This window comes from Tamandua tetradactyla, chromosome 10 (assembly GCF_023851605.1).
Source record: "Tamandua tetradactyla isolate mTamTet1 chromosome 10, mTamTet1.pri, whole genome shotgun sequence".
NCBI lineage: Eukaryota > Metazoa > Chordata > Mammalia > Pilosa > Myrmecophagidae > Tamandua > Tamandua tetradactyla.
Window position 1 is genome coordinate 69,135,125 of NC_135336.1, and position 25,060 is coordinate 69,160,184.

At 35.7% G+C, this 25,060-nt stretch overlaps 1 long non-coding RNA gene across 2 annotated transcripts in view; it reads left to right on the top strand.

Annotated features, from left to right (window-relative positions):
• The window catches only part of LOC143647971 (uncharacterized), an 85,723-nt gene extending 64,398 nt beyond the window's left edge, over positions 1-21,325 (top strand). For both annotated transcript variants that reach the window (XR_013158291.1, XR_013158290.1), the window contains one exon: positions 21,275-21,325. This is a non-coding gene — a long non-coding RNA (uncharacterized LOC143647971). The remainder of the gene's footprint in view (positions 1-21,274) is intronic.
• Positions 21,326-25,060: the final 3,735 nt, after the last annotated feature.

Genomic DNA, 25,060 nt, shown 5'->3' on the forward strand with positions numbered 1-25,060 from the left:
CATTCACAAAGATCCTGCCAATTTCAAGAGAAAGGGAAATGGACTTCACTTCTTAATAAGGGAACATCAAATTTCTGGGAGAATAATACTACACAGTTAAGTTTGTTTTATTATGATTGAACAAAAATAGAACAAGAACATAGAACTGAGTAGGTTTCACAAAGCAGTTAGAAGGCCATGATTTATTGAAAGTCAGAAATAAAATGTATAGTGTAATTCTAGTAAATCACAGAAAGATTTTATGTTTGACACAATAGGTGAAAATTTTGTCCCCCGACTAAATGAAGGAACATGACTAGGGCAATAATAGTTGTGTTCCAACAATGATACCATTGCAGAAGAAAGTGCCAAAGAGTTTTGACAGAGACTCCTAGTTACATGCTCCAATACCCATTTTCCTTTTCTTCTGTGAGAGGATACCAGACTTTTAGCTGTACACATGGCTGAATGGAATAAAAACTACATTTACAAGCTTCCCCTCTTGCTAGGAGTGGCCGTAGGGCAAAGTCTTGGCCAAGAGTGCTATATACAGTGTCTGGGAAGTGCTTTTAAAGGGAGAAAGGCACACCCGTCTTGAGCCCTTTTTATCTCTCTGCCTTTGTGATGATTGTAATGTGAACGTTGGAGCTGCCTCCTGAATAGTCATTTTGGAGCATGAAGTGAAATGCTACAAATGGATTTTTGATTATTGTAAAGTTGCCATGCCAACAAGGGATGTGCAACATTCCCACCCCAACTTTATTTTCATGAGAAAAATATAAGCTCATCTTATTAAGTCAGTGATATTTAAATTCTGGCACATGCAATTGAACCTAATCTTAACTACTACAGCATTGCTACAACATTGTCATATGCTGTAATGTCTGCATTATAATTATTCCTGATTTTTTGGTGTTGTTTTACAGGCCGTCAACATTGCTAGTCTTTATGAAGTCCCACAGGGGCCTAGAATCTATGCTACTATCCAATCACTGTATCTCCTACTATTATGTTTGAGGCTTTGGATTGATCTACTTACACCTCAAAATTGAATGTACTTTATTCTTTTTGACTTTATTGCCTAAGCTATTCATAGGCAATTTCATTAGTCTCATATGCAAAACAGAAATCATATCTACTTCATAGGATATAGGGGAGGAATTGCATAAAATAATGTGAAAAACACTTTGCCCAATTTCCCTCATATAGAAAATAGCTCTTATTATTTTAGTGGTGATGGTGATACTGATTGCAATATTAAGGGTAGCTCTTATTCAAAAATAACATTTTTTCTGAATTGATCACATGAATGTAGCATATATTAGTGAACTATACAGCTTCATAAAGGAAGAAATGATGACGCAAATCTATCTCACTTGTCTCTCTCTGCCTCCACTTGTCATACTTCTTCAGGCAAAATTGTGCTCCAGCTATAGAGGCTGACACCTAACTCTAGGTGGTTTATCCCATGTTCAGAGGATCTTGTGCCCATGGCTACTGTAATTGGTCCAGAAATGGGCACTGTATTAATTAGGGTTCTCTAGAGAAACAGAATCAACAAGGAACATTCGCAAATATAAAATGTATAAAATGCCTCACATTACCACGGGAACGCAGAGTCCAAAATCCACAGGGCAGGCTGTGAAGCTGACGACTCCGATGGAGGGTCTGGATAAACTCCATAGGAGAGGCTCGCCAGACGAAGCAGGAATAGAGTCTGTCTCTTCTGAATCCTCCTTAAAAGGCTTCCCATGATTAGATTAAGCATCATTCATTGCAGAAGACACTCCCCTTTGGTTGATTACAAATGGAATCAGCTGTGGATGCAGCTGACGTGATCATGATCTAATTCTGTGAAATGTCCTCATTGCAACAGACAGGCCAGCACTTGCCCATCCAGACAAATAGGTACCACAACTTGGCCAAGTTGACACATGAACCTGACCATGACAGGCACATTCACATGAATCAAAATAATAATAAGACACTGTTTTGAGGGTGGAAGTTAAATCATTGCAAGTTAGGATAAACAAATAATCAGCCAAAAGCTACTGTCTGCCCCTCTGTAGAAAAAAACCATCAGCAACAAAAGAAAATGAAGCTATGTGCAGAGAGAAGAAAAGGTGTAGTAAGATATGAGAGAAAAAGAGACTCTTGATACCGAGTCAATGATTCCAAGCATATTTTTAACATCCTCACTTCTGACCAAGTATATGAGTCAGAATAATTCCCCTTTTTTTTGGCTCTAATTGTTTGCATTAGATTTCCAGCTCATGCAATTAAACAAGTCCTGACTACCATGTGAATGAGGAATTAGATCAGATGAACAAGCTATTGGGGGATGTCTGGTGAAGTTCATATTTGGAGAGCAAAATGGGTGAGAAATATTGTAATTATATTGTGTGTGTGTGTGTGTAAAGGTAAGTCACACTAATAGTTGAAACACACCAATTAAAAACACCCAATGTTTGCTTTTTCAATTTTAGTCTTTAGATGTCTTATAATTCAGCAACTTGAAATCTCAACATGTATACCACTTTTTTTAATTCTGATCAACCAATTTATCTAAAATTCTGACATATGATAACTAGCAGTCTGCAAGTCTGTGAACGGCTAGTTATGCATCATGAAGATCTGAGAGGTGCTCATATTTTCCTGCACATCTCAGACAGCAAGCATGCAGCTTGGCTTTGAAGATGAAAGTCGGTCTTATCTTTTGATTCCAATCCTTTATCCTCCCCATAAAGCATAATTTTAAAATCAATAAACTGTTTTAATTTTGAAATTTTAAAAATACTTTCAAAATTGTTCCATATCAATCAAAGCAAACCATCTTCTTACTGAATTAGATGTTAATAAGGGAGGGCTGACATAGCTAATTGTAAAAACAGACTTTAGATAAGGAGAAAGCAAATATTAACTTCAAAATCTTCATATAAGAATTGCACAAATGAAAAGCTAAGTGTCAGAATATTTGTCAATAATTTTCTTTCAAAAAAATGTAGAAAACCATTTTTTGAAGGGGATAGAGTAATATATGCATATGATACTGTCTCCCGGAGAACCTCATGTGTGTATGTGTAAGACATATTATATATAATTATAAAATATATAATTTATTTATTTCCATTAATACATGTAATTATCATTCTTAAAACAATTGGAAATATTGCCTACTATTCCTAAAATAATCATCAGCTTTTTTTTTATTAAAAAGACAGGGTAAATTGTAATAAAGTATAGAGGGATATCTAGCAAAATCCTGAATTGTTTTTGTGCTTTATTTGCTGTGTTTAAAAGCAAATGGTTTCTGTCTTGATTAAGGCTATAAATTCATGGAAGTGTCTATAAGCCAGAGTTTCTGGCTTGAAATGCAAAACATGTGTCATTGCAACACATGTTTGATATAAACGTAAGTACCAAAAAAGTACATTTTAGGAAATTCTTAATTGTTTTTCACTCACTGTGAACATTATAGTTTAATGTTTAATAAGAGATGTAGGTAAGCAGGTGGAATTTTAATGTAGTAGATTTGAAAGCTAATCCAGTTGCTATGCTAAATTCAATCACTGTTAAAATAGAAACATGGCACTAGGCAGTAAAAAGGCAAATACCACCTCATGTTCTTTAAGGAATCAGTTTGGCCTTCATTATATTTATGAACATTCCAAGCTTCTGAAAGCTATAAAAATAGAGTATTTTTGGATCTTACAATAAGGTATGTGTAGACTTTTTGTTTCAAGAAAATTGAGAAAGGTCATATTGATTTAGAGAGTTGAGAATCTATTTTCTGTTCTCCTTTCTTCTGTTATATAGTAAAGAGAAAATGAAATATTTTTAATACTTAGTTAACCTAAAATTGGTATATGTATATATATATATATATATATTTTATTAGAGAAATTGTTTGTTTACAGAAAAATCATACAGAAAATACAGAGTTCCCATATAACTCCTCCTTCCCTGCTCCACTCACAGTTTCTGTCATTAGTAACATTTCACATTAGTGTGGTATTTTTGCTACAATTGAGGAAGCAAACTGTTAATTGTGGTCCATAGTTTGCATTACATTTTGTCATGTTCTACAGTTCTATAGTATTTTTATTTTAATTTTTATTCTGATAACATAAGTACTGCCCAAATTTCCCCATTTTAACCACTTTTTGAAACATACAATTCAGTGGTAATTATGTTCACAATGTTGTGTTACCAACACTACCATCCATTAGGAAAATTTTTCCATCACCCCTATTATATACCCCAGACAAACATTTTCTTGATTTTAAACTGTTCCTGTGGGTGTGAATCCATTTTACATAGGACCTTTGGCTAAGGTTACTTCAGTTCAGGTGTGACCCAACTGAGTCTGGATTGAGTCTTAATCATAACACCATAGATCTTATCAAAAGGCCACAGAGACAAGTGCCATGGAATATGCCAGGAGCTAAAGTCAATGGAGGTCTGATCGAAAAGCCAAGGACCAAGGAACAAGTCAACTAGCTCCAGAATGCCAATCTTCAGGGAAAGCACATCATCTTACTAACACCTCTTTGAGACTTCTCCTAGCCTTGAAACTGTGGACCAACCTGTTCCATGGTATTTGTTTTAGCAGCTAGGAAACGAAAACAATCCCAATCAGAAAGTCTGTACACATTAAGCATTAACTCCCCATTCCTTACCCCATTTTGGTCCCTGGAAACCTGTATTCTAGTTTCTGGTTCTATGAATTTGCATATTTGGAGATTATAAAACACTCATCCTTTTGTGTTTGACTTATTGCCCTCCACATGGTATAAATATTTTGAGGAGAGATTTCCCAGAACATAATGTGAGGACTTGTGGGAGAAAAATAAATTCTCATTTCAAAAGTAATTTCTGAGTAATTTCGGAGAAGTCTTCTGGAGTTTCAGAGAAGATGCTAAAGAGTAAATTTAGCAAAAAATATGGGTTTGACAAGTGGTATTTGGGCAAAATAGGTGGAAGGTAAAGAGATAAATGCAGAATAGATTTGCTAAATAATCAGAATGAGACAAGCTCAGAAACAAAATATGAAGATGAACCCCTAAATTATCTATTAAACAAAAATTTTTTTCTTAAATTTTCTTAAAAAATTTTTCCTTTTCCATATCCACCTCTGATTATTGCTGCATATCTTTGAAACCCTCACAATCAAATTCCTTGAAAATGAAATTTTAATCGATATTTTCCCTTACTTTAAAATTTGCTTTTCACCTACTTTAAACCTAGTCCTGCTTCCTAGATAGGCAGTGACCTCCGTGCTTTGTTTTCATCCAACCACCTTCTCAGCGGTGGCTCATTCATGGTTATTTTTGCAGTTTACATAAACTACCAACTTCCTCCTGTGAAATGCTTATTTCTGGATTTCAAACAAATACCTGAAACTCATACATATTTGAATTGCAGCAACACCTGCCTCCCCAATTGGAGTGAGTCTGTTCTTTTCTTTTTCCACTTATATTCCACCTGTTCTTGAAGTTTTTTTCCTTCTCCTCATTCTGCATCTTCACCTTCAATCTATTTGTGACACATTCATTCTCCTGCATTTCTTTTCCTTTTTAAGGCTACATCTGATCTTTAATTTTGCTCCTTTTAGCTCACTTAAAATAATTTCTGTAGGGCAAAGTCTAAGTCCCAGGGTCAACATGTTTCTAGTGAGGGGTCCTGCACACAGAAACAGATTCTCCAAAGTTAGTATTTGAAGCTCCATGAATAAAAGGATAACTCATAAAAATCCACAAAGAAAGTCCTCACACTTAAAACTGTCAGTACTTAAGCAAGACGGATTTGCAGGTATCCATAGACTTGAGAACATGTACATTGCACCAATCTGAGCATGTTTTTTTTTTTTTTTTTGGCATGGGCAGGCACCGAAATCAAACCCGGGTCTCTGGCTTGGTAGGCGAGAACTCTGCCTGCTGAGCCACTGTAGCCCGCCCTGCACCAATTTGATGTATATTTTTAGGTGAAGGGGAGAGAAAGTCAGCAGATCTCTGTGAGTTGGGAGAATGTCTTAATGAGAGGCAGTGTGTGAGTGACTCCCCACCTTATAAGAAGTATGAGCCATTGAATTCTTTGTGACCTTTTACAAAAAGGTTTTTATAAACAGAGCAGAATGAAGAGGGCACATATGATATTTGTCCAGAAAAGTAAAAATTTTTAAAAAACTGTCCAAATGTATCATATGACAACTGTGGCTCAGAAATTCTGTGTGCTTACTTCTGAAAACAATAATAGAAAAGACAAACCAAATAAGACATAGAGAAAAGTTTCCTGCATGCTGCAGTGCATAGGATATGTGGCTGAACTCTAGGAGCTAAAAGGGATCATGTGCTCAATGGAAGGACATAGCTTACACCCCATTGCTTCAAAATATCTGTGAAGTTCCAAGAGGAAAAAGTTAAACCTGAAATAGGCAGTAATACCCTTTCAACACAAACCTTGAGGTATGCTTAGATTCATATGAACTTGTAAGAACTTGTGGAAAAGGAATTATCATCAATCAAAATGTTGAAAAAATTTAGATAAGATATTTCAATGTTCTTCAAAAGTGTTTTCCACAAAACTTTAAAGATGATTTTAAAAGTATTCAATGTCATAAACAATGTGTTTCAAAATTAATATTAATGAGGCACAAACATAATTTTACATTTTACTTTAGATAGGTTTTTACCCATCTCTCAAATTGGACTTGAATCTGCTCCTGTAAAAAAAAACTTTAGTTATCTGGGGAAAAAATCACGTAATTTTGCCTGTCCTGACATTCTGCAAAGTCTCCAAAACTATTACAGCAGCATATTGGCTTTATTTTTAGGTGGCCCATTTAGAATGCCTGCTAAATTCTCAATGGCATGGACATCATATTTATTTCCTAGAGAAGGAAGAAGTGAAAATAAAATCTTATATTTTTGTTCAAGAAAACTGTTATAAACCTCTAGCCTTATACAACTTAAGCTAATATAAAAATTCCTGAGTAATAGAATTGAGATTTTTCTCATGGTTGCAAAAGTTTTTTGAAAGATAAGCCTGCATAGATAAAGTGAAATGGATAAATATGGCCAATATGCATATTATATTTAAAAGAAAAAAAAAAACTTGCTTCAATTTTGGAAAAAAAAATAATTTTAACATAACTTGTTCAAAATACTTCCAGGGCTCCCTACTTCTTTCTATTCATATTTGATAAAACTGAAACTATTAGAGCTGCAGAAAATTTTCTAGTGGGAATTAAGTCATTGTATTGGATTAAGGATAGATGGTAGTTTCTCAACAGGCAAAATAGTTCCACTTTTCATTGCACATTAATTTCTAAACAGGTTTCATATCACATTTGATCTTGCCCTGTTGGTCCTTAGGGGACACAGGGTATCTAAGTTGGGCTTTTGAAAGCTTTATTTAAGCAATATGTCTTTTTGTTCTTCATATTTATTGAAGAGTAGGAAGAACCACACAATTTCTTTACGTTTCAACTTTAATTTGTGACCTCTTAGAAGAGGAAGCAGAGAATACCAGAATGGCCCCAGTTAAAAATAATCATCCACGAATACTTTTTTTTCCCACAAGATTACTAGAATTGTAGAGAGTCGCTTCATGGACATGTTGTTTCTAAGATGCACGGCAAGACTGCATGTTAATTTATGCATTAGTACATAAACTCACATATTATTGTGAAAAAAAATGAGGTTGTTCAAATTTTATCAATCATTTGTTATTACCAGGAGGGATTTTTGTATACTTAAAGTACAGCTTTTGTCAAAAGTACAGAAAAAAAGTTAAAAAGATTACTAAATGTTTTGACATTTAGAGTCATAAAAGACTGTAATTGCTCCTTTGTATATTAGGTACTCAGAAATGAAGAAGTTCCAAGTCCCACTCCTGACTATATTTTTACAGAAATATATTGTTGGTAGAGGACCAAAACTTTTGGTGTGAATTGGCTTCTCCCACGTATGATGGAAAAATTGGTATCGTATACCCTGTCATTGGGAGAAATACATAGAACAACAACATTTTTTTTTTTGCATTTATATTTTTACTAGAAAAGTTGTGGGTTTACAGAAAAATCATGCATAAAATCCAGAGAGGGTTACTTTATTTGACATACCCTTCTACCTTGCAAGGTTATCAAGAGAATTCGTAAGTTATTGAAAATAACAATATTGAGCAGAATCTCTGATCAAAAGGGAAATGAATATTTTGTTGCCAAATCAGGGATAACCATTAATCAATACTTATTGAGCCCAGTTCTCTCAGTGTCTTCTGTCTACAAAAAGAACTTTACTATTGTATCTTAGCTTCTAGCTAGGGGAGGAAAATTTACAACATCACTTTCAAATGTTGTTCTGCTCCATGACATCTTATTCATGGTCTAGAGTCTGTCAAAATTATGTGAATAAATTTTATTGAAATCCTACTTTATGTTAAATAATTATTTGTGATGTTAACGTCTTCAAATACTTGTAGACAGACATTATCTTATTCTTTGATGCTTGGTTCTACTTTATATATTTGGTAATTTTAATCTTCCCTTGAAAATTAGTTATTTTTAAATTTGATTTCAATGGAAAGGTACTTGAATATAAATAATCACTTCCAGTCCACATGCAAATGTGAGCCAAGGGGAAATAAATGAAATTTTGCAGAAAAGGAATCATTCCCAGTTGACTTTAAGGGTGGCTAAAGGATACATAACAGATATGTACCTTGCTTCTTAGCTTCAACAGCCAATGTAGTCATTTTACATATAGCCTGATGAGTAGGGAATGCCTAGTTTTGAACAAATGGTTAAGTGGTTTAGAGCCTATCATTTGCATATGTGCATAAATATATTCCCTCTTTAATAAGAAGGGGATCTTTATCTTTAACATCTTGATCTTTAATTCCTATAATCTAGGAATGCCTAGAGTGTATAATAATAGTGAAATGTACAATGTACAAATTTTAAAAATGTTTTTGCATGAGGAAGAACAAAGGAATGTCATTATTGCAGGGTGCTGAAAATAGATGATAATTAATACTTTAAAATGTCACCTTATGTGTGAGACTAAAGCAAAAAATGTTTATTTGTTACAAAATTTATATTTTGACTAGAGCATTTCCTAATATAACTCATGTAGATAGTTTGATTGAATGTCATAAGTACTTGGAATCTCAGGTAGGACATGGGATTTTGTTGGTTTGTCCAGAGTGATGCCCTGATGAATCCCAGAGTGATTTGATCAGTGACTGGAAAAGTATTTGCAAGCCTCCTTCGGGGAATGGTGAGAGCGGGGGGAAATTCAACTTCCCCAAGCAGAATTCTGGATATTCTCACAAGCAGTGTGGACAACCAAAGTTATAGGCTGAGCCCCAAGTCTTGGGGTTTGTTCATATGAAACTTAACCCCACAAAGGATAGGTCAAGCCTACTTAAAATTTAGGCCTAAGAGTCACCCCCAAGAGAGCCTCTTTTGTTGCTCAGATGTGGCCTCTCTCTCCAGTCAACAGGACAAGCAGTCTCACCACCCTCCCTCTCTCTGCATGGGGCATGGCTCCCAGGGGTGTGGACCTTCCTGGCAACGTGGGACAGAAATCCTGGAATGAGCTGAGACTCAGCATCAAGGGACTGAGAAAAACCCTAGAATGAGCTGAGAATTAACATCAAGGGATTGAGAGAACCTTGTCGACCAAAAGGGAAAGAGTGAAATGAGACTAAGTGTCAATGGCTGAGAGATTACAGAGTTGAGAGGTTATCCTGGAGGTTATTCTTGTGCATTAAGTAGATATCACCTTGTTGTTCAAGATGTAGTGGAGAGGCTGGAGGGAACTGCCTGAAAATGTAGAGCTGTGTTCCAGTAGCCATGTTTCTTGATGATGATTGAACAATGATATAGCTTTCACAATGAGACTCTGTGAATGTAGAAAACCTTGTGTCTGATGCTCCTTTTAGCTACTATATCAACAGAAGAGTAGAACATATGGAATAAAAATAAATAATAGGGGGAACAAATGTTAAAATAAATTTAGTTTGAAATGCTAGTGGTAAATGAAAGTGAGGGGTAGCAGGTATGTATGTATAATCTTTTTATTCTCTATTATCATTTTATTTCTTTTTCTGTTGTCTTTTTATTTTTTTTCTAAATCGATGCAAATGTTCTAAGAAATGATGAATATGCAACTATGTGATGATATTAAGAATTACTGATTGTATATGTAGAATGGAATGATATCTTAATGTTTTGTTTGTTAATTTTTTTTAATTAATAGAAAAAAGTGAAAAAAAATAAGAAGGGGAATTATTTGAGTGCTCAAAATTTTGAGGACTTTTATGCAGCACACACAGAAAATTCTCTATTCTTAGAAAAAAAGTCAGAAAACATTACCACATTTTGTGTAACTCTCAAAAAAAAGAAGACTTGGGTTCAAAAAGTCCACAGCTCTTGAAGAATCAAAGCATTCCCTTGATAAAGGATAAAGGATTTTGATGTTTTATTCTCAACTTTTTCTTTCACTCAAAAGGTGAAACTAATTCATCACAAAATGAAACAGGACAAGACTATCAGGTACAGAAAATAATGAACATATTATTAAATGAATTAGTTATAATTGTTTGAAGTGTATTCCTTATTTAAAACCCCAAAGAAAAAAAATCTATGTTTATTGTGAAATGACTGTTAAAACTAGCATTGCTACCTCTCTATCTTCAGAGGGCTACTAGAATACATTCTAATATGGGTGAAACTCTTGCGAGAAAAGCATATTAAATAAGGTCATGTTTACACCTGTTTTAGTTCACTAGCTGCCAGAATACAATATACTGGAAATGGAATGACTTTTAAAAACAGAAACTTAATAAGTTGCTAGTTTACAGTTCTAAGACTTTGAAAATGTCCCAGTTAAAGCAAGCCTATAAAAATGTCCAAATTAAGGCACCAACAAGAGGTTACCTTCACTCAAGAAAGCCTATGAAGTTCAAGGTTTCTCTCGCAACTGGAAAGGCACGTGGCAAATGGGGGCAACGTCTGCTATCTTTCCTCCAGGCTTCTTGTTTCATGAAACTGCCCCAGGGACTTTTTCCTTCTCCAAAGTTCTCTGGCTGCATGGGCTCTCTCATGTCTCATGGATCTCAAGCTTTTTCCAAAATGCTTTCTCTTTTAAAGGACTCTTCAAAGCAATCAAAGACCCACCTGGAATGGATGGAGTCATAGCTCCATCCAATCAAGGTTAATACCCACAACTAGGTGAGTCACATCTCTGTGGACACAATCTAATCAAATTCCAACCTATACTACTGAACAGGAATTAAAAGAAACTGCTGCCTCCATAAAGTTGGATTAGGATTAAAGTGTGGCTTTCCAGGGTACATAAATCCTTTCAAACTGGCACAACACAGTGAATTTAGTAGGTTGTTTTTCAGTACTATTTAAGGGAAAATAATGTGTTCCTAGTACTACTGGTAATTAAATTACTTGCTTGGTCTTTATTCTGAAAACATTAAAAATAGTTCCTTCTATATGAGTATATTTATAATAATGTTTTCTTCCATTTTCTAACAGCAATTCATGTAAATTTATCAAGTATTTCAATCATAGTACTAAACTTAAAATGAGATTATACGCATCTCCTGATAACAAGAAAAATCAAAACAAACTAGGTAACAGGAAAAATAAAAACAAAATAAACAAAAACAAAAATCTTACAATAGTTCCACCATTTAAATATCCCAGTTAAAGCAAGCCTATAAAAATGTCCAAATTAAGGCACCAACAAGAGGTTACCTTCACTCAAGAAAGCCTATGAAGTTCAAGGTTTCTCTTGCAACTGGAAAGGCACGTGGCAAACGGGGTAAATGATAATCTATTTCTAAGAAAACTTGTTTTGTTTAGAAGGATAACAATATAAGGAACAATACTGGTTTACTTTCGTTCTACATCATGTTAAAAGACTGTTGCAATAATTGCTTTGAGCTCTCTCTACCTACTGGTAGAACTCTTCCTTGCATCTCTTAAGCAAATATTTCAGTATCTTCCCATTGTACTTGGAAATAAAATATAAACTCATTATCATATCATTACCTGCAAAGTCCAGTCCACTCCTACTCCTCTATTGAATAACTGAAAGCATACAAATACAAGGTATTTTGTCTAGGAAATCTGTGTACTTAAAGATCTTCTTTTTCAATGCTGGTAATTGAATATACAGAATTAAATAAACCATATTCACAAAGAACACACAAAGAAATTCACTGTGGAAAGGAAAAAGAAATTGACATTATGAGCACCTACTATGCTTAATAAATATCAGGAACCTCTGTGTACATATCAACCCTATGAGGCAGACATTATCGTTCACGTTTTTCCATTGGGCCAATTGGGGATGATAAATAGAATGGTTTTCCAAGTTAACAAAGCTGGTAAGTGGAAAAGCATGAATTTAAAACTAGATAGATCTAAAAAACCAAAACTCATGATTATGAAAAGTTTCATTCCTAGAGGGACAGTCAGTAAATATGGAACAAAGTGTTTATTCATTCATGCATTCTTCCAAAAATCATCTATTGAGTTCCAGTTGGCTGACAGATATTCTGCAGGGTGTTAGTGGTAGAGTAATAGCCAAATCTATCAATGGTCCTTGTCCTTTAGAAGCCCGTGGTGTAGTGGGATATTAGATATTCAGCAAATAAAAATTTAATGAGTATATGTGCCAGTTTGAAACTATTATACACCCCCCAAAAGCCATGTTTTAATCTGATCTAATCAGGGACCAGACCTATTTTTTGTGGTGGGAAGCTTTGATTGGATTGTTTCCATGGGGGTGTGACACACCCAGATATAGGTGTGACCTTTTGGTTAGATTACTCCCATGGAGCTGTAACATGGCCAGACATGGGTGTGGCCTTTTGCTTAGCTGGAGATGTGACTCCACCCATTCAACCTAGGCCTTAATTGGTTTACTAGAGTCCTTTAAAAGGGGAAACATTTTGGAGAAACCTCAGGTGTGGACGCTTGGAGAACAGTTGTTTCAGAGCTGTGTTGGTGTGAAACTGTTGTGGATGCCAGAAAAGCCATGTTCTTTAATCCTCAATCAAAGTTGTTGTGTGGGAGCTCTTTGATTAAGTTATTTCCATGGAGATGTGACTCACCTAATTGTGGGTGGGACATTTTGAATAGATGGTTTCCATGGAGATGTGTCTCTACCCATACAAGGTGGGATCACTTACTTGAGTCCTTTAAGAGGGAAACATTTTGGAAAAAGTTTCTGTACCAACAGAGCACACAGAGTAAGAAACCTTTGGAGATGCAGAAAGAAAACAGCCCCAGGGAAGCCATTTAAAGAAGCTGGGAGAGAAAGCAAGCAGATATCACTATGTGCCTTCGCAGCTGACAGAGGTGTTCTAGACAGCATCAAGCTTTCTTGTGTGAAGGCAACCTCTTATTGGTGCCATAATTTGGACATTTTCTAAGCCTTAGAACTGTAAACTTATAGCTTATTAAGTTCCCTTTTTAAAGGCCATTCCACTTCTGGTACATTGCTTTCCAGCAGCATCAGCAAACTAATATACGACAGAGACACAGATGTTTGGAGATGCTTGGAGCACCAATAGAGACAGCAGATGCCTAGACATAGGCAGAGCCCAGCAGATATCACCATGTGCCTTCCCATTACAGGCTAAGCAACCCAGAACCCAAAGTTCTGTCCCAGAGGAGCTAAGTGAAGCACTATAGATATTTAGAGTGGAAACCACTGGCATCAGAAGCTAGAAGCAACAGATCTGGGAACAAGGACTAGTAGATACCAGCCACATGCATTCCCATGTGACAGACATTGGCCTATCTTGAGTGAAGGTAACCTCTTGTTGGTGCCTTAATTTGGACATTTTCATGGCTGTAGAACATAAACGTGTAACATAATAAATTTCCTTTATAAAAGCCATTCCATTTCTGCTATATTGCATTTAGGCAGCTCTAGCAAACCAACACAATATATAATTAATATATAAAAAATGATTTGAAGGAAAGGAAGACAACAATATAAAAGTATGTTTTAAAAGAAACTGAGGCTGAGGGGTCAGAGAAAGCTCTACTGACGTAGTTTTATCTGAAGGATAAGTAAAAGCTGTAAAGGTGATAAAACAGGAGACGGAGGTGAGGTGGGGGCTATTTTTCAGCAAACACAATATCTTTGTCAAGATCACTATGGCATGTTTGGGGATAAAATAGAAAGCAGAAGTCAGAGAGCAATGGGGAGGTTGTTAAAAGATGAGGAGGGAGATAAACATGGTATTAGAATTGCAGCCTCTCGTAGGTCACACAAAAGATTTAGGTATTTCCGTGTAAAAAGAGTCAGTTCTTCCACTAATGAAATGTAACACTGGTCTTGTTTGTATAATTCATTAAGTGCTGAAATCTAGGCCAGATTAAGGACAGCTGCATCTGCAGTGGACCTAGTTTCAAGTACTGAAGCATTGGTATGTCAATGAATATTCGGTGGAGACAACAATAAGCATTTCTTCATTAATTTATTTGTTAACATTTTCTGATAAATTACATATAAAGGTGAATCATTCATGTAGGCCCTTTCAAGAAGCTTTTGAATTATTAGAAAAGATAGCACTCGTGTAAATATCTCTGGTCGAAGTTAAAAATTCATAAATGCCATAAAAAGAGTTATGGAAAAGTTGCTGAATCCTAAGGAAGCTCACAGGTGGGAGGATTAGAGAAGTGTCTCTGGAGGAGTTGGTAGTTGAGTTAGCAAAGGCTTCTCAGTTTGGCTTATTTGATGAATAGTGAGTCTGATGGGATAAGGAGGTATTTAAAGGGGAGTATTGCTAAATGCATGAATGTAGAGTGGTGCCAGATTAGTGTGTTCTTCAAAAAATGGCAACAAGGAGGGTTTACACCCAAAAGATATGGATCCTCCCTTGGGGTAGATATAGGCAAACATGTAAGAGTGTGTGTGTGTGTGTGTGTGTGTGTGTGTGTGTGTGTGTATGCACGTGTATACGTTTGAATGAGATTGAGTTGAATGAGATACTCTTCAGGAAATAGAAAGTAGTTTTATTATAACCGAAAAGATCATAGGTTCACTTTCTCCATTATGGGTATTTTCATTCTCATGTTCAACTATCCGGGGGAAGAAACTCACTACTTCTCTCAGTTAGTCCTTGGTTGGTCTAAGAAGTGAAGAGTGCAATTGCACTGGGAAACAGTCAGCAGTTTCACAATTCTCTTCCATTGATGCATCTACCATCCTATCATATTATTCATGCTGGGAAGGAAGTGCCTGAGATTTCCTACCATGAACCACCAAAGTAGCAGGCTCTTAGAGGCCTCTGTATCTCTCAAGACAGCATCACTCAGTTAATGTGACAAAGACTGGAAGAGAGAAGATGAATTCTAGAAACTGAATGCTATTTTTTCTTGTTACATGTGCTTACCACCATCTCCAGGTTTCACCTCCACTTTTCAGATTGGTTAGCTACCTTTGTTTTGAAAATATCTTTTTTTTTTTAACTTTTCTTGTTATTGTGGTAAATAATGAGCATTTCCAATTTGCTTATCATGCTCTTTCCTGTGACAATGCCAATATTTGGTTGCCTACATTATTTTGGTTTTGCTGTGCATGCACTGAGAGATACAGATGAATGTCATAAATGAGGCTCTTTTTTTCCTTTCAATGCTTTTCAATTTGCATCAATAAAACCTTCTTTCCTCAAGTAATATCTTCATTATAGTATTTGTTTCCTTATTTTATCCTTTGTTTCTTGCTGTATTTCCATTCTATCTTATATTTTTAGCCTTGCACTTTTTCAATAGTTTTTAAAATATTTCTGATGTCTGGAACATATTTCTTAGTAATTCTAGCTTCCTGGACACTCAAAAAGTGTTACAATGTCATGGTCACAAAAATGTGGAAAAAATCCAAGTAGCATTTGCCAAAATAAGCTGTGCCATCTTTCAGCATTTTATTTACTAGCTACCAAGTTCACTCAAGCATTTTCAAGATACAACTTTTTGTTGATTTATAGCACATAAAAGATTTCCAGGGAATTAAATAAGATATATTGCCAAATAAAAGAGGAGGCTTGCTCTCTTGTGACATACAGAAGCAGTAAGAATGAGATGGATCCCTTTTGTTTGAAGTCAGTTGCTCTTCTGGGATCACTTACCGGTTCCATCTGCAATTACTTCTTTTTGCTAACTGCCTCCCAATTTGATCAGAAACAGCCTGCTTTTGATACAAGAGGAAAATGTGAGTGCTTGTGCTTAGCTTTTAGCTTTGTGTGTGTGTTTTTTTCCCTTAGTTTCACATTGGGTTTCATTCATCCATTCATTTAACATTTAAGGAAGAGCCATGGGGGACCTGGCACCACTCTAGTTTCTGAGAAGAAACTGGGAAATGAGAGTCCTGTCAAACCCAGAGAAGACACAGCCCTATATTCAATTGTTTGGGAGGGTCCTATTCTTTTTTGGCATCTTACAATGAAGACCATTGAAGAGAGAAGCTCCCTTTTACTTCAAAGGGTGTTTTGTGCATACATGAGTCTCCCTGAGGGGCCAGTCTAAGAGAAATAGGGCTTAGATTCGAATGTGAGTGGGTGATGCTCAATGTAACAGAAAACAAGACTGATGTTAAAAATATCCTAATAGGAATAAACAAATGGCATCAGCTGTGTCTCATTATATAGTCAGGGAAGACTGTAAAGGGCAGGATGAGGAAGAGAAGGGAGGATCCAGAAGTGAAATAAACACTGATTAGTATTTGAAAGGCACAAGGAATTCACAATCAAAATAGACACAAAAGCATTCTCTCTCTGCTGCTGGTTTTGGGACCAGACGCAAACAGGCAAGTGAGCTATAATTTCCCAGTTCATTGATGGCTCTGTGAGTATGAGCAAAACCATTCCAAAAGTTTATAACTCTTAAAAACAAGCAAAATATCATGTATTAAATTACTTCTTTATTGATTTATGACATAGCTTTCAATTGTACCCAATCATTACAAAGGGGTGCTGCATTAGTCCAAAAAAAAAAAGTGATAGATGTCTAGAAAGCTGTTGTATAATTTTATACTGTAAAAATAATATACTGCTGCAATTAAATGAGCAATACATAAATGAACATATAACTACTTTCTTTATAAGAATAAAGTAAGTAATTTGCCGAAAAGATAAACATTACTGTCTGCTAATAGAAAATTTTAGGTATATATACTTTAAGATGAGTGTTTAAGTATTTAAGCAAGTATGCTGATAAGGAAACTGTAAAAGTTTAATTTCTTTACTTAATTCATTTTATATGGTTACCTAAATTGAACTTAGATATTTTAGTTTTCAGGTGACTTTGCACTCTTTTATTTTAATATGAAAACCTCATTTATTTTCATGTCTGTAAAATATATTTTCTACATTTGTAGACTGAGTTATAAAGAGAACTAAAAGACTTCTGTAGAATTGTATGCATTCCTTATATTTTGCAAAGGATTGGGTTTCTGTTTCACTGTACAAATGCCAATAAATGTAAACAAGGGATATTACATTTTTGGTATTTTGAAGAAAAGTAAATTGGGAACTGATGCAGAGGGAAAACAAATAAGTACAGAAAATTATTAACTTGTAAAAAGAGAAGGAAAAAACAGAGAGATGGGAGCAAACCCAATAAACAAACCATGATTTTGGTAAGCCTCAAGGCCAGCACAACTACTGAAATTTAACCATCTGCAATTTTACTTCCACTAACCACAGCAATTATAATGAATATATTTTAAACCATCTAAATTTGGAAGATGGTGAACCAAATGCAGAGTTTATTTTAGATATTTTGAAAACCCCACTCGATGGTTTATAAACTGGTTCTTTTCAAGGCAGTAAAAATGATATTGCAAGAGTTGTGGCTTCTCAAAATGTAGCAAATGCATGTTGATAAAAAACAGCTAAATTTTAAAATTCTATGTTAATATCAAACATTTTCAAATATAAGTATATTTTGCCTAATGCATTCTAGAAAACATATCATCCTAAGTCAGTTTGATGTGTATTAGTTTCCCATGGCTGCAATAGTAAATTTCCACACACTAAGTTGATTAAAACAACATGCATTTGTTTTCTCACACTTCTGGAGAGCAGAAATTTGAGATGAGTATCATTGGGCCAAAAATCAAAGGGCCACGCTACCTCAGAAGCTCTAGGGGATAATTTATTCTTTACCTCTTCTAGTTTCTGGTGACTCCTGGTATAACTTGACCAGATCACTCCAATTTGGGGGGCCAACATTTTCAACTTTCTCTTTGCTTTATCTTCATATCACATTCCCCTCTGTGTATCAATTCTCCTTCTGCCTCTCTCTTACAAGGATACAAGTGATTGCATTAACGGCCAATGTGGATAATCCAGAATAATGTCCCCTCTCATGATCCTTAATTTAATCACATTCACAAAGACACTTTTTTTTCTTCTTTTGGTTCCATACAAAGTAACATTCACAAGCTTCAGAGATTAGGATGTGGCTATCTTTTGGGGAGCTATTTTTCAGCCTACCACAGATGTCTAAAAGAGGAATTTAATGTTAACAGGAAGAAATGTATTTAATTATGAAGAACCTTCAATAAGAATTTCACAATTACTATAGTTAACGCCATGCCAGGCAAAAAGGATTTAACTGTGAGCCAGACAGGTGTGATCCTTTCCCCCAGAGAGGTTACCACCTAGTGGGGGCTGATGACTTTCATTTCTCCATGAAGGTGGAGAGGACATCTTTAGAGATGAGGCAATGGCTAAGAGGGTGGAAGTTTGAAGAGCAGTTTTTTAAATGGTTGTGGCAGTAAATAAAAGCAAAAGAGGAAAGCCTCGGGGACAAATAAGACTTCTGGGAATACCTGGGTGTCTAAGTGTGGCCATCAGTGTTCATCACATATTTCCAGCTCTTTCCCTTTCTGATCCTGTGGTAGACTTCCACTTTCTATCCTCATGTACTTACTTCTAGTATGTGAATTTTCAATGGAGAAGCCATGTATCACTTATGGAAGGAAGATTTGATTGCCGATGGAAAGTCCTCCAGAGCTCTTCTACTTCTGTCACAACAGCTAACGAATGTTCCAAATAGTGGCTTCTCTGTTATTCTGAGTCTCAAGTTTGACATAGAAGAGAAGCCTCAGTCTCCCGCCATTGAATATGTAGTGTAAGGAAGAACATCTTTCTTTAAGTTACTGAGATTTTAAGGTTGTTGATTACTCAACTTAACCTAACTTATCCTGTTTTATATACTAGGTATGGTTAGAAAACAGGATATATGTTGCTACTCATTGACTGAGTTGTTTGATTTTCTTTGTCCATGTTCAGGAGCAGAGGCAATATAACATAAAAGTGGATAGCTGGATCCCTTCAGGGTGCCAGGAGGAGAATTTGAAGGACAAAAAACAGAGCATAGTTAGTTGCAAAGTGTTTAGCTCTAGTACTTTCATTGTCGTTGTTGTTGAATCCAGCTGCTTAAAGTAATAGCATTAATAATATCAACGAATTCGGCATGGCACTTGAGGGCTTAAAAAACAAAAAATACATTATCTCCTTTGCTCCTCACATTAGCTCTTTAAGTTAGCTGATAATTTCTTCCATTTTAATAGATGAAGGGCCACTTGATGGCAAGTACATTTTTAAAAGTTTAATCATTTCATTAAGTTAACAGAAGTATTTTTAATCACCTGCTGTGCTGGTTTGAATCTGTGATGTACCCCAGAAAAGCCATGTCCTTTAATCATTATTCAGTATTGCTGGCTGGGAGCTTTTTGATTGTTCCCATGGAGATGTGACCCACCCAATTGTGGGTGGTGGTTTTTGATTAGATAGTTTCCATGGAGATGTGTATCCACCCATTCAATTTGAGGTTGCTTATTGGAGCCCTTCAAGAGGGAACTATTTGTGGACAAAGCTTGAGAGCCACAAAAGCCACTGGAGCCCACGCAGCCAGAGACCTGTGGAGATGAAGAAGGAAAACACCTAAATCCATTTCTGCTATTAGCCTTCATGAATCATCATAAGAATAAATCATGTATTGTTCTGAATATGAGATGATAATTTGGTGATGCCTCATTTTTCTTTTATGTTTTCCTACCTGCCTGGAAACTTAAGTAGGTAATGCTAAATTGTAGTTCCTAGCACATAGTTGTTTTCTCATTTCCCCCATACAAATACTTATCTGTTTTTATCGTCATTTTTATGCAGCCATTTTATATAATGGCTTTTATTTTCAACCATATAAAATATTTTTTTGCTGTAAGGGTGCTTACATTAACTAATCAAAACCAGGTAAAATATTGGATTCAACAATCAATATTGAGGCAACATTAAAAAAAAAACTCAGTTAAAATTTTAGGTGTTAAAGTTTCTGGAGTTTGATATGGCAAAGTGTACCAGTTCTCTTTAAAAATGTATATCCTCCTCAGGAATCTAACTTTTGGTTACACTTGCTTCGAAAGACATTGTTGGTCAGTCTTAAGAGAAAGCTAAAGCTTTTCTGGCCAGGATGAAAAAACAGAGGCACGTTGAACACAGAACTAGCCCCATTAGCAGTTTGCTTTACTTGAGAAGTTGTAAACCTAAATCAGCCTTCGATAATTCTTAAGGGAAAATGAACCAGACTCAAAAGCCCAGCAGTGTGGACATAGGAAGCTTGTATTGAGGCTGTCCATTTCCTATCTGTCTGGTCATATCTCCAGATCTGTGGTTCTTACTAGGGCTATTTTGCTCCTCTCCCTTTGAATACATTTTCGGTTGTCACAATTAAGAGTGTGAGCCGATCATATTGACATCTAGTGTATAGAAGTCAGAGATCCCGCTAAACAGCCTACAATGCACAGGACACCTTCCTGCCCCGCAAAGAATTATTTAATCCAAAATGTCAAAATCACCCAGGTCGAGAAATCTTGAACCAGATCTACTCTTTTCTTGGGATTGCCACTTTTCTAGGACAATGCCAGACCATGGGGCATCCCTTCCTCGTTTTGCTCATCTCAAGAGTAAGGAGAAAGTGTCAGGGCAAGAGGGGAAATGATTCTTTCTCTTTTCATGCTCTTGAACTTATGCTACAAAGTCTAAGCTCAGGAACATTTTTGCCACAAGGCTGAGGAATTGGAACAAAAGAAAGGTTTTCTACAATTCACATGGCCAGATTCCTCCTCTGAGGCGAAGAAGCTCACAGCAAACCATCTGTCTGAATAAGGAAGAGAGATAAGGCAAAATGCAAGAGGATAAAGAAATAGATTTATAACTATTATCAAAATATTATTTCACCCCTTCTGTTTTACAGAGATGTTAAGATGTTTCAGGGAGAGAATGCATGGAGCATCTGGTTTCTTCCAGCATATAATAGAGGTAAAACAATATGTCAAAAAAATTAAATGTAGGACATTACTTTGGATGGCAGTATGAGATGTTCATGAATGCATTGGATGGGATTTGGAAAACCCAAAATCTAGATGATTAAATCCTTGGATATTAGCAAATCAGCTTTGCTTTCAGTTTCATCTCCTTATTCAGATTTTTCTTTTTTTAAAAAAGGGCAGGGATTGATATTGAGTTTCCTTTTTTTGTTTTCCTGCCTTATACCTCCCTAAAGATGCTAATGAGTACTAAAATATTTAAGGGCCAGTATAGAGAAAAGTAGATATATGAGCCTGACTAATTCCCTTGCTTGTTAAACTATGCTTTAAATAATTGCACATTAGAAATATATGTCATCTGTTTCCAAAGACCAGATAAAAATAGATCTGAAACAGAACATGAACAGATGTCAAAATTCTAAAATATTGGCAGTATACTTTTACTAATCTTCAGACATCACATCTTATTTTTCTTTTATTTATCTTAAAATGATAATCAAATATTTAAGAATACTTTGGCATTTGCCTTAATCTTTAAGTGCTGTGTTTTAGGAAAGAGAATTCATAAATCTGGTAAATGGTAACACTGAAATAATGACAAAGAAGCAATACAGTATAAAGTATAAAATGATTTTAACTTTTTCTCTTCATAAGGAAAATATTTTTCATAAGAGAATATATTCTAGTAATGATATAAACAGAGATCATCATTAACACTAAGATTATTGTACTTAGAAAAATCTCATTGTGAGTTTCTTTAAATAAATTATACAGATACCAGTTTTTAAAAATGTGCTAAGCTGTTTATATTTGGCTTCCCAGAAAACCATGCAGGAGTTTTCCAGAGAACACAGTATGCATAGCTCTGCCCTGCTGAAGGCTCCAAAGACCAATATCATTCTAGTAGACCAGCAATGCCAAGAGTTGTGCCTGTCAGCAAAGAAGTTCTCACCAGAAGGTGGGGTGGGGAGGTGGAGTTAGCTAATGGTGAGCAACAGAATAAATGATCACCACCCTCATCCAGCCTCTCTCAGGAAGCAGACTGAAGCCCATCTTGTCTAGAAGTTGAAAAGACGTGTTTGTGCACAACTGAAAAGATGCTGATTCTCCTTTTGGCTCTTCATGGGTCTCTTTGCCAAACACCTAACCTTCTTTCAGTGGCCCAGTGGGTTACTTTGCAACAGCACATAAGGTTCTCATTTGTAATGTCAGTACAGAATAACCATCTACATCTCCAGCACTGTGATTGGACTTCACCTATGCATTTGATCCTCTTTTCCCTTAGGAAGAGAGCTACCCAAGGGGGCATATAAACCCTCTCAAGCAAACTCATTCTAGTTCTGCCTCACCAGGCTGTTAGACATGTCTAGATTTTGAAACTTGACATAAATATCATTTACTCTCAAAACGTCAAGATTTTGGAAAATTTACATATGCAAATGACCTTCTTCCCCTAACCTCTACTTTACTTCCTTTCTTCTCTCTCCTGTTTTCTTTCCTAGTATTATTTGAAAAAAAATGAAAGAAAAAGAGAGAACAACCCACAGTAGCTTTGGATTCTCCTTCTCACTTTCTTTCCCATCATTAGTTAAATCTTTGTTAGGTAATTTCTTCTGTTGACATGTAGAACCTTTGGAGTAACTCTGATTTACTTTTTGCTACAGCTAGTCAAGTTTTGCTGTCATCTACACATTTTATTGCTGTGGTACACATAGCCTTAGGATGCTTTTGCTTCTAGAGCAACCTAAAATGGCATTTCTCAATTATTTATTTAGGCAACACTTTCAAAATCATAACATTTTGTTGGGAGGCTAGCTAGATTTTGAGTTATAATGAGTACAACTAACATTACCAAACTTGGCATGCAAAGTTGCCCTTTTAAAAAGTTTATTAAGGTCAGAACATATTTTGGTGATGTTAATATATTTTTTTCATTTTGGAGGTATTCAATAATTTTGTATGCCTTTAGACTTACACCTCCCAAATTTAGCTATAAGGTTAATAGCCTCAGGAATAGAGAGTTCTACCTAGAACAATCAGGTCATGTTTTTAGCCATGTTTCACAGCTGACTTTTTTGAGTAATTGGAAAACAGTGGTCTCCATATCATATAAAAATCATTTCTATTAGATAAGGTCAGAGACCTTTGCTGTTGCCTGAATAACTCATGATGTCATGTAGAGATAATAGAGAGCCCAGCCTCGAGAGAATGTGTGAAAAAGAATGGAATGGAGGAAGGCCACATGTATACCTCTCAATTCCCCGAGTAAAATACTAGAAGGAGAAGCCAAGTTAGCTAGGTTGACAAGAAAACATAAATAAATGAGGTATTGTTGTTCAGAACCTTTTTGAAGGACGCAGATACAAATGAATATTCACATACTATATGCTAAATATTTAAAGGTTATAATAATATATAAATATAAATAATGCTAATAGATCATTAAATGAAATATATTATATTCCCAATCTTCACCAAAACCAGGAATCATATGTTTAAATTTCAAGTTGTAGGACTCTTTGGAGTTATGATAAGACCATGATAATGTTGGAGGGGTGAGCTCCATACTGCATTCAACCCTTTTCTCTTCTGTTCAATACCTGGCCCTTTCACAATCTACAAGTGGCTTCATAGAATGTTTGAGGGCTCCTTTCCTTACCTATCCAAACTCTGTGCAATCCTCCTAACCACACTCCCCTTAAACATCCCTCAACCTAGGATTGTGTATGTTTTCTATGTTGTACTCTTGTGCATCACAGAAGTGGAGTCCAACATATATATGTAGTGTGTTTTAGGAGGCAAGTTTAATGGCTACAGGGTGGAATACCTCCTTATCTCCAAGGACTTATCAATCCAGGGGAAAGGCACAATTAGAAGAAGACCAGAGTGAGTCCTTTAATGTGTAGGAACACAGGCAAGGCCTTTATTTCCAGCTTCTAAGATTGATCCTTCCCAGAAGTTTGAGCACCCCACACTTGGACTGTGAGTGTCACTGCCTGAGAATGAGCTGTAAGAAGGAAGTCACCATCACTGAAGAGAATTGTAAGGACTCAGCAGCAAAAGGAACCTTATGTGAATATGAAGTACTCTGTTCCAACACCATGAAAACATGGTAAGCTCCTCCTGATAGTAAGAGAGAATCTTAAGAAAGACACAAATTGAAGAAAGCAACACAATGAACCATCAGCATTTATTCAGCATTTACCTGAAAGGAACAGTGTAAAACTGAGAGAAACTTATGTTCAACAGAGGAGACAGTGTCTTAGTTTTCTAGAGGTGCCATAATAAATAAGTACAAACTTCATGACTCAACACAACAGAAATTTATTGTTCCACATTTTCAGAGGCTAGAATTTCAAAATCAAGATATCAACAAGCAAGAATCCTGCCTTGCTTCTTGCAAACTTCTAGTAGTTTTCCTATAATTCATGACAATCCTTGATATTCAGTGGTTTCCAGCTGCAGCACTTCAATCTCTGCCACACATTGTGACATGGCATTCTCTCCTTCTTATAAAATACTGATCATATTGGATTAGAGGACTGCTGTACTCCAGTAAGACCTTATCTTAACTAGTTCTACCTGCAATGACCCTATTTACAAATAAGTTTACATTCAGAATACTGGAGGTTAGGACTTGAACACATGTTTTTGGGAGGATCCAATTCAACCCATAACAGACAGTGAGAAGATAAATTGGTTAAGTTAAATTT